Source organism: Notolabrus celidotus, chromosome 15 (assembly GCF_009762535.1).
Source record: "Notolabrus celidotus isolate fNotCel1 chromosome 15, fNotCel1.pri, whole genome shotgun sequence".
Lineage (NCBI taxonomy): Eukaryota > Metazoa > Chordata > Actinopteri > Labriformes > Labridae > Notolabrus > Notolabrus celidotus.
The window spans coordinates 21,281,839-21,292,439 of record NC_048286.1 but is presented as its reverse complement, the minus strand read 5'-3'; the positions used below and the strand labels follow the sequence as shown (position 1 = coordinate 21,292,439).

At 40.4% G+C, this 10,601-nt stretch overlaps 1 long non-coding RNA gene across 1 annotated transcript; it reads left to right on the top strand.

Moving 5' to 3' along the window:
- The first annotated feature begins 863 nt into the window (after positions 1–863).
- Positions 864–5,450, top strand: LOC117826547. The gene is made up of 2 exons (XR_004634061.1): positions 864–943; positions 4,061–5,450. It is a non-coding gene; the product is annotated as an uncharacterized LOC117826547 (long non-coding RNA).
- The last annotated feature ends 5,151 nt before the right edge of the window (positions 5,451–10,601 follow it).

The window sequence follows — 10,601 nt, the reverse complement described above, 5'->3', positions numbered from 1 at the left end:
GCTAAGAAATGGGATCCAGCTCAGACAATTAGATGCACCATCTGCCTCGTCTTCCACAAGTCCCCCATGTGGTACCAGTAAATACCAGCCAAGTTATTTAAGTAAATGCCACAGACCCACTGGTTTATGCTTGGAATGATCAGCTGAATATGAATAAGGTTGTATTTGTTGGTATGTTTATATAAAGTAAGACTCTGTTTGGTAATGTTTAACGAGAAAGGCGGAGGAAATAGTTAGCTTGATTAAGCCGAGCCATATGCTCCAGTCATGACGGAGGATCCGAAAACAACTGAAACCAAACAACAGCCCTGAATCACAATGAGGATGCATTCATCCCACGTCTGGCCACAGTGGATGCACTGGATCAACAAAGGTCTCTCTGCCTCTCTGTATGCCTTTATTTGTGGGCTTTACTCCTGAGCTCGTATGTAGTGCAATATGTAGCTGAGTACCAACAAAGTAACATTTTCCTGAGGCTGCCCCATGTTTTTCTTTATCTGTGTTCCTTTTGTGTTTTTGTGACTCTTCCCCTGTGCACCAATTTGGGGGATGAAGCACTGTGTAGGGAGTGTGCCAGAGGCTCACTGTGATCTTATGTCAAGGTGAATCAACTTTTTTGGTAACTGCTGCTTGGCTGCTTGGAGTAAGTCAGCTGGACAAAGCACACTGTGCATTCATTTTTCAAACTACTGTCATGGAGTTAAAGAACTTTTTGGTGACAATGTTTTAATGATTTGTGACAATCGCTGTAGGACATAAGGCAAAAGACATTGGATCAGAAGAATAACTATAACTCTTGTTATCTGATTATGTTTACATCTATGACCCCACTTTCACTTAATACTGTCCTGCATAGGACAGTACACACTTGGAAATGGGCTTTTGGGACCTTCCTCTGCAAGGCAGGTCGGACTTTGTTCAACTGGAAAAGAAAACCTTAGAGGTAAGGTTCAGCAGGATCCATGTAAGGGATAATGTATAGTGAGTGAGTAGGTGGTTATGTGAATTAAAATCCTGACGGGCTGAGCAGGACTCAAACTTCTTGCAGAAATGAACATTTTTGCCAGTGTCAACAGGTGAAATGTGGGTTAAGACCAATCAGAAATAGGGTTGCAAAATTCCAGGAATTTTTAAAGTTTGAAACTTTCCATGGGAATTAATGGGAATTTATGGGAATAAACCAGTAATATACTAAATTGAAGGTTGGCTCTTAATAAGGGAACTTAGGAAGAGCCCAGGAAGTGCCTTTTGCCTGAAAGGGTTTAGCAAAAATGCAGAGGCTAGGCTTGAGAAGCTTGAGGGAAGATGCTTTTTTATTTGCATGTTGAATGGGACTTTTTTTGGAGGGAGAGGGGCTCTTTTCATTTAACATCTTGAATGGGACTTTGTTGGGATTACATTTTTGTTAATTTTTGAATGGGTTGGGTCAGAGGGATGAACTCAACATTCATTTTTTTGTTCTTCAGTGAAATAATTGATTGTTCAATAAAATATTTAACACTTGATAAAGTTCTACTTAAAGTTCTAAATCTGTTTTAATTGTATTATTTTGGGTGGAAGTCTGCTTATAACAAAACAAATATTTATGCTATGATATGATACCTTTCCATTAAATTACCCTCAATTCAGACTCTTTGCTGCAGAGATTTGCCTAGCACACATAACCCTCTCCCCATTATGGATCTGTCAGTAAATCATAATGCAACATTGCTTAAAATGAATAAAATCATCTGATCCTGATTTGATATTCACAGATGATATATTCCTCCTTATTCAACTCATTGGTGCTGCAGGCAGGATTATCAGCAGATATGAAAATGTCAAAAATAGAATCCCATGCTCGCTGTTTTGTGTGCTGTTGGATTTGCTTGATAGTATGTGCCATGATTTATGCAAATAAGGAACATGTCTCTTTCTTATCATGTGTTTCCCATCTGTCTGTGTCCTACAGTTTTTCCCTTTACAAAACTGAATGTGATAGCTGAGTGTTGGCATCAGTTGACATTGAGTACTGAGCAGGTACAATTGTGAGACTTAAAGAATACCAGCTGCTCACTATTTACTATTGTATGTGCTATAAGTGCTATCATTGAATAGATCTATAAGACCATAAACTATTTTTTATATTTGTTGGCTGCAACTCTTCCACTTGTGTCTTGTGAGCATTGGAAGATAGGAATGGGATAAATACAACCTTTTTTTTGGAATAGGGGCAGTAGATGACCGTCTTGCTAATAATCCATGATCATAGAATTACTGTATCATAATTTTGTCATGTGGGCAGTAGGGATGCACCGATCCGATCCTGGTATCGGATATCGGCCAGATCGGACTCAGACAGCTAGATCGGATATCGGTGACAAGGCGCTGATATATAGTGCCGATCCATATGGCAGATCTATTCATCTCAGTTCTATGCGTTTCTGTGTTTACAACAGCCATGTGCGTCTCTTGGTCATCAGCGCCTGCCGGTCTGTGCATTTTTGCCCGGTGGAGCATGATGGAAGATAACTACAGAGACTCTGCAGTTTAGGTGCATGCTTCTTTTGCTAACAACTCCGCCGGAAACTTGCAACATGTGCAGCGCTAATGTTCCGACGGATGGCAGTCGCGCTGAAAAATATAATGAAAGCCCAATGAAGTTTACGTCAGCTGTAGCCTACTGCAAAGAAGGAAGAAACCTTCTATTAATGGATTCAAAGTGTGAGAAAACTGACAGGTTATTGGATTTAATTTTTCCGGATTCTTGAAATAAAGGGATTCCAGCCTCTGGTTTAGTACTTGGAACCCAGGTACAGTTCACCATCACGTAAATAATGTTTCTGACACTGCTCTGCCTGAACCCCAGCCTACCTCATCAAACTGCTGGTACACATATTATTTTATTTTGGTTTACAAAGTCAAAAAAGCCTGAAATTGCCTAAACATTATTCTTTCCTCACAAGGAATAGAGATTGTTAAATCAATACCGGGATCGGATCGGCTAGTATTGGTATTGGCAGATACCAAAGCCCCGGTATTGATATTGGTATTGGGACCTAAAAAGTAGGATCGGCGCATCCCTAGTGGGCAGTGTATTGGACATCAGTTACCTTAGCCCTCATGGCATACTGGTATCATAATCAGAGGCACTTTCCAATACAGGTACTTTATCAACTCTAGTTTGTTGTTTTCTTTTTGTTAATTCCTTACTTTCTGCTTTATCACATTATTCTTTTCGCTTTGGTTTATGTATTATACATTCTTTCTACACATTGCAACCAAGCGTGCCGGATACGGCCCTGGTGGTGAGGCTTTCAGCCATGTGTCTGCCCCCTGGTGGCTGGCTGCAGTATAGGTAAAAAAATCCGGTCAAACTTTAAAAAATAAATACACGTCGTGCGAATGTTTCTCACATCCGTATGCTGTGCTGATATGTAGTTAGTATTTGACTGTTTTGTGTCCAAGGCCTTTTTTTTCTGAAAAGTTTCTTTTTCGTTAGTTATTAGAGTTTAAAAAACGGGGTTTTACTTCCGGGTTTCCTTTGATTCACAGCCGCCGTAGAACGAAACTTCAAAGGACACACAGCGTCTTGTGATGTTACGCTGTAGGGTGGAGCTCGTTACAGTGGCTTTACAGGCTCTGGCTGCACAATGGCTGCGCCCAGGAGTAGGATTTTTTGGCTTCAGAACTGTACAATGGGAAGAGGCGGAGCAACGCTGTCCATTTTTATTTACAGTCTATGATTGCAACACTTTTTTCCTTTGCGCTTTTAGTGTAGCTCTACCTCGATCTCCCTTTCGTCCAGCGCTTTATGATGAATTGGGATGGACGACCCTTTCTGAGGAACAATACCATTATAAGCATGGATGCATCCAACTATATGTTTGCATATGCATGTGCTTGTGTGTTTGTGTCATACAGTGACTGTGGGCGTGCAGTCACACAGACTCATCCTAGGGGAAAACACGGTTGCAGCCCTTTTGTTTTTGCTCTTGTTTCACATTACAGTTTGCTTTATTAATGCTATGGTAATCTGTTTTCCCCTCCTCCTTTTGTCCCTGCTCCTTTCAAAATGGAGGAAAGCTCAAAGGACACCCATTGATCTAAGCTGCTCCAGAGACCCGTGCCACTCAGCCAGATTCTACCGTGTCAGTCTTTCATGAATGCTGCTGGAGGAAAGTGGCCGCTGGGGAACCGCTGCAGACAATATGCTCAAAACAAAGGGGCGGGAACAGAGAGGAGCTACCTTTGGAAAGGCCAGACTTCTGTGTACCTGCATGGCCAACTTGTTTTTCATTATATATGTCATTTGCACCACATATTTACAAACTGATTTTCAAAATGCCCAAAAAGAAACATGAAGCATTAACGCTTTGGGGGAAAAATGATTGGTTTTAGCTGCTGTCTTACCCCTGTTAGTATCAATTAATTACTGGACATTTTTAATGACGGAAAATATAACCTCAAGAGAGATGTATTTGACTTTTTAACTGACTTGTCTCTACGGTTTTAGCACAAGTTGTCTTCATTAAAAATGTAGAGGGTGTAAGAGGATGGATCCCCGGTTTAACCTCCAGAATATTCACATGCACACACATACCCTTCCACACACACTCAGTATTGTGTACCAAGAAAAACACCTGGAGTACACAAGAGTGCATACAAATTTGCACGTGCACATATAAAATCATCTTTGCTTATTTGTCCCTCTTTATCTACTTATCTTTTTCACAAAGCATCTCTCTATCTTGTTTTCATTTCCCCTCACCTGCAGAAGACAGCCTATGAAATATTAATTACGATGCACCATCAAGATGATGTGCTTAGCCTGCTGAGGAGCGCTGTGTGTGTGTTTGCATATGTGCCTTTCTTGGGGGCTTGTGTTCTGCCTGCTAATGACTACTGTTTTCAAGACCTCTTGCCCTTTCCTTCTCTTCTCTTGTCTGTCTTTCCCTTTTTCTGCCCTTCTCACCTCTAATCGTGTACCTCAGCCTCCTGTTTCTCCCACCACTCCCTTTCTCTCCCCACTCCCCCCCGCCTCCCAACTCAAGACGCAGGTTTAAACAACTAGCTTTGAGCTGCGCTGACACCTCGTCAATGCAAATTGAATCTCCTCCAACTCTCTGTCTCACTCATTTCTTTTCTGTCTCACGCTCTCTCTTTTCACTCCCTTTCAGAGATTATGTGGTAATGAGGGTGTCTTGCTTGTACAGTGGGACCTTGCTAACCTCCCGTTCTTTTGCTCTCACACTTGTTCCTCTCTCTCTCTCCTTTTTCGCTCTTCCTTGTTGTCACTCCTGTGCTGTCCTCTCCTTCTTTCTCCTTCTTGTTACATCAATTAAGAGTGAATGTGGACCACACATGACCTGTGTGCTCTTGGGCCATGAGACTGGTGGCTGCTCTGGCTCATCAAGTGTTTTCCAATGTCTCAGTGTAGAGTAGACTACAAAATAAAGCTATGAAGCTTGTTTATAGTTCGCTGTAATTGAGAAAGCTCAATTAAAATGGATGGCTAGACAGAGCAAAAGCTTTGGAGAATACAGCAGGGAAGAAATTACCTTGTTTGCCTGAATATGGGACACCCTTGATTCTGAGACAACCGCTCATCCAGCAGGAGATATACGTTGGTCCAGTGGTGCCTCAGGAGGGTCATCAAAGACTTTACCCACCTTCACAACAGCCTGTTCCCCCTGCTGCCCTCAGGTCGGACTATACAGGAGCCCAATAGCACCCCCAAGCATGCTTAGGAACTTCAACAGGCTATAAGACTTTTTAATAAACAAAACTTAATTTTTTTCATATTTTCTGACGTACATATCATCTACATTTGTTTGCTATTTGTTGACAGAGTAAGCTACAGCGGCTCAGCATAATGAACCCAAAAAATATCAAGCACAGGTTAAAAGAAAATACATCGACTGGAGACTCTCTGCTTCTGTTCCTCATTCATCCCGACAACTGGTTTCAGCTGCGGGTGCACAGCTTTTATTAAAGACCCCCACATCATGACAATCAGTCAATCAATCGGTACCAAGTCAAACTCAATTAATAAACAAATCATAACATTAGATTTGCCGTCATGAACACAAAATAACAAATAACATTTAATATTCAGAGCACTCACTCAACACCCCCACTTGATCTCATATTATTACATCAGATCAAATGTACACTTTTTTTCTTTAGTTATTTCCAAACATAAATTTTGGCAAATTTATCCAACTTAAATTTTGTTGCAGGTTTTGTCATCAAATCAGCAACCATTTGATCAGTGGGACAATACTCCAAGAATAATTTCCTATCGTTTACAGTGGACTGTATAAAGTGGTACTTGATGTCCACATGTTTACATCTCTGTCTACTGACAGGGTTTTTGGCTAAAGCAACTGTGCCTTGGTTGTCCTCATATACCTATTATTATCTTTCTAACTGCTTACTTGTAACAATTTGTGTCAAGTTAAACTGTAAAAATAAAATAAGTAACAATAGAAAAGATTAATTAAGTAGGCTTTAAAGCTAGGGTTGTGTAGTCACGGAAAACTAGCATGAATTTGAATGTAGCATTTCCTCAGGACTCTGTCCAAAGATGACTGGACTCTATTTTTTATTTTCGTATATCTTACATGTCTGTTATACTTATTATTTATACTCTCAAATGGAGCCTACCTGCAAAAGATTCTGCACACGACTGTACCCACTTTTGGGCTGACTATAAAACTTCTTGAATCTTGTAAAAGACTGAAAATGTGAGCAGAGTGGGAATACAAGAGCATTTAAATCACTGAGAAACAGTGATATGAGTACAGGAACACTTCACATAGATAGCATTGCACACATTTAGACACTGACTAAGATAAGCTCTCTCAGACACTCACACACATACTGAAAGTGTAGTCGATTCCTGATATGAGTCAAGTGACTCACCTCTTTTGTTAAGAGTAAGTTCCCTAATAATTGAATGTGAAAGCAATATTAAAACAGTCCTCGTAGAAAAACTATCTTTTTGAAAAAGGCTTTTTACAGCTTTTGTTGAATGATGGTAGTGGAAAGCCCTGCTATTGAGATACATGGAGATGAATTTTGATTTAATGTATTCAATTAGAATCCCGTCTTATCAGGCAGTAGAAAAGTTACATTAATAAGTCACACCTCCAATTTCTGACTGAAACCGCCAATTTAGCTTCTAAGACAACACCCTGAGATGAAGAGTTATCTGAGCTGTACATTATTTAAAGCTACTACAGAAGAGTAGCAAAAATCCTGAAAATAAGCATAATACCCCTTTCTTTAGGATTCAACTGTGACACCAAAATTACATTCAAATGTAACCAAATTAGATATTTTTGGTACTAGCATTAACCATTGATACCATAGATAACATGTAGTATATTACTCCATAAGCCAGCTGTCACTGTTAAAAAACAACCATATGTAGCATCTGTATTTTTGCTCTATTAGTGGGTAGGGATGCAATGATTAGAGATTTTGGTGGTACGATTATTGGGAGAGAAATAATCACGATTTCACGATAACCCTGATTATTATGCGTTATGTTTTATTTTCAGACACAGGTGTTATAGAGACGACCTCACCTGTAGAGAATAAACGAGACGCATTCTGCAGAGTGTTTATTAGGTCCCTTTTCTTCTTGGGCAGTTTTGGCGGCACCTTTTCTGCTGCACTGGACTGGTTTCAATAAAACGCTGCGAACAAGTCATTTTAATGTTGCAGTTAAAACTGAAAACTGTGTGCTTTATGAAAACACCATCTGATTCTGATGGGATCAGGGGCGTTACAGAAATGGGCGGGGGCGGCTGCCTTGCACTATTAAATGACGGAGAAACTCTGCAAAGGTGTCACTCATTTTTCGTTTACAAGTTGCGCCGAGCATAATGTACCGGTCCCTTTTTGACTGAGACATTAGAAAAACTCGGTGTAGCGGAGCCTTCACGATTAGATTAACCGTGACATTCTCCTGCCAATGTTATCTTGGAAGCAAATGCTTTGAGGGCAACCATGAGATTTACTCTGCCTTTAAGCTTTTAAAGACAGCTTTTTTTGTTTCCGCCATCTTCAGACATACTCTGTGACATCATACTTTTGGGGCTGCTTGACATTTGTTTGATGTCTCTTTTGCACTGACAACCATTATCTTAAATTAGGCATCATAACTTCCCATTGGTTATTAAATCATTTGGCCTGCTTTTGCACCGCTTTGTTCTGGACGATCACTGTGACTCTCCTCCTGTCATCCATCTTGCACTGTAATTGTGAGCGACAGATGGTACACTCACTTTACAGATAAATGGGGCAATGGACTGTCGTTGAATATCTATCATCATTAAACGCTCTAGACACCCATGTCTAGAGTTTAGAGTCTACACTCCTGCTTACAATGATACCTGTCTGTCCGTCTACTTCTCGTGTCATCTGTGATGAATGGCATTTGTCTTTGTTTTACCGCTCTCTAGTGGTCTGGTGGTGTAGTGCCTTTACTTTTTATTTCCTCCATACGTCACTGGCCTGATTTGCACAATCTACCCGGGACTTCAGCCCCGTGGTCGAAACGTAGACAACAATGGGGGGCACAGAACCTTTTAGATCAGGGTAAAGTAGTTCTGGGGGCTGAAAGACCCAGGAAATCTTGGTCAAAATTAACCTTCATATTCTCAACAATATGGTAATTCAACTAAAGGCAACATACTTATGTTTGAATACACAGTTTTGTGTTGGTATGTGATGCAAGATTGTGAAGTGCTTACTTTTCCTGCAAGGTAGTGATTTTAATTGGCTTAATAATCTCTTTGTTTGGATTTTGAACATCTAAGATAGTTTCTATCGAGGCTCTAGTCTCATTCTCAGCACAAGGACTTCTCAAAGATACATTTTCCACCCAATGCTGCCTGTGTGAAACCACATCCCAGTAAAAATTCCATTACCCCCTCCCTTTTACATATAAACACACTCTGCATGCTATTCACAATAAAGCACTGAACTGATACCCAATGTGTTTTTGAGTGCCGTCTGGAGTAAATAGTTTTTTTCCAGTTACTCTGTTATCATGCATTTGAATCCTCAACAAGAGGCTGGCTCAGTATGGTAGAAAATGTCACCTGTCACATTAGATGATAATTGTACCAAGATGAAGGCAGCAGCGGCAGAGGCCCCGCTAAGCTATTCAGCTCTTATCTCCAGCGTGGCGTCATTAGAAATGTAGCATGAAGGATTTGCAAATGGCTCCCCACATAGGAAAACAAACCAAAAGATGATGTTCTTGGTATGGTGGGGTTTAGCGCTATATGTGTCTGAAAGAGATGGGTAAGAATGGAAGCGATGTTTTGAGGGTAGCTCATGTCTTCTAAAGGTTTCTGTGTGTTTAGCCTAATCCATGTTGCTCTTTTAGCATAGAGCCAAGGATTCCCATCGTGATCAGGGTCGACTGACGGTCACTGTTTTCAGCTGATGTATGACTTTCAAGTGTGTGTATGTGTGTGTGAAGTATGATGGGTTAATTAAGGTCATAACCATGTGCGGAGAAGCTGTCACAGCACAAGATGCAGTGAAGAATGTCTCTTTACATATGCATGCATCTATGTGAGTGTTAGAGTGTTAATATACTGCATATCCTTTTAAGAACTACCTCTTCTTTCCTGTAAGCACGCCCTACTCTCTCCACACATGTTGTTAATGTGCAGCATTAGATCAGGAGCAGATCAAGAATCTGTCTTACTCTCCTTGACGTCATTAGTCATTAGTTAATGTGTGGTTCTAGCAAATTCAGCAAGCAACCCTCTGACTGATTCTCTCTGGGTTTTGTGTATGAGTAAAGGGACTGCATGAAATGGGTGTACAAGTTGTCTGAACACAGTGAGCTTTTTCTTATGGAAAAAGTTAAGACGTCTATGGCCACCTCGACAAAGCATTGCAACGTTTATCACACAGTCACGTAAGACTTTTAGGTCATTATTAAGTAACCTCTTTCGTACACAATCACCAGCAGCGGGAGCAATTTGGGATCCAGTTTCATGCCCAAGGACACTTCGACATGTGACTGCAGGGGCTGGGATCCAATCCCAGACCTTCTGACTGAGAGACGACCAACTGAGCCACAGCTGCCCAGAGGAAGAGTAAAGCAGATGTATAGAAAGACTTAATCTTTTCATACTCTATATTATCTTAATAAATCATAATCTGTTCTACATCTCTAGGTTTTAGATAACATATCTAAAAACTTGCAACAATTAATATCTTAATTTATTTTTTCACTTCAGATCTTAAAAGTCCTGTGCACTTTTGCATTGTGTCACCTGAGCTGAACAATTGAAACCACTGTTCTGTCAGTTCAAAAAGTTGTTTAAACCTAGTTGCCATGTAACTTATTTACTGCATTCCCTATATGAAGTCTTAACTGTCCTCCTGTCATTACTTAGAGAAAGATAAAAAGCATATGTGAAGAAAAAAAAGAAGTCTGTCAAAAAAAGCTACCCACAACCATTTTAGTGGGACACTGTGTTAACAAACACTATAACTTTTCCTGTATCCCTCATTCTGCCCAAGCGTATACACTCAGTTGCCAAAAAGGTTCACTTTGCTTGGCTGAAATAATGTCAATGTATCAC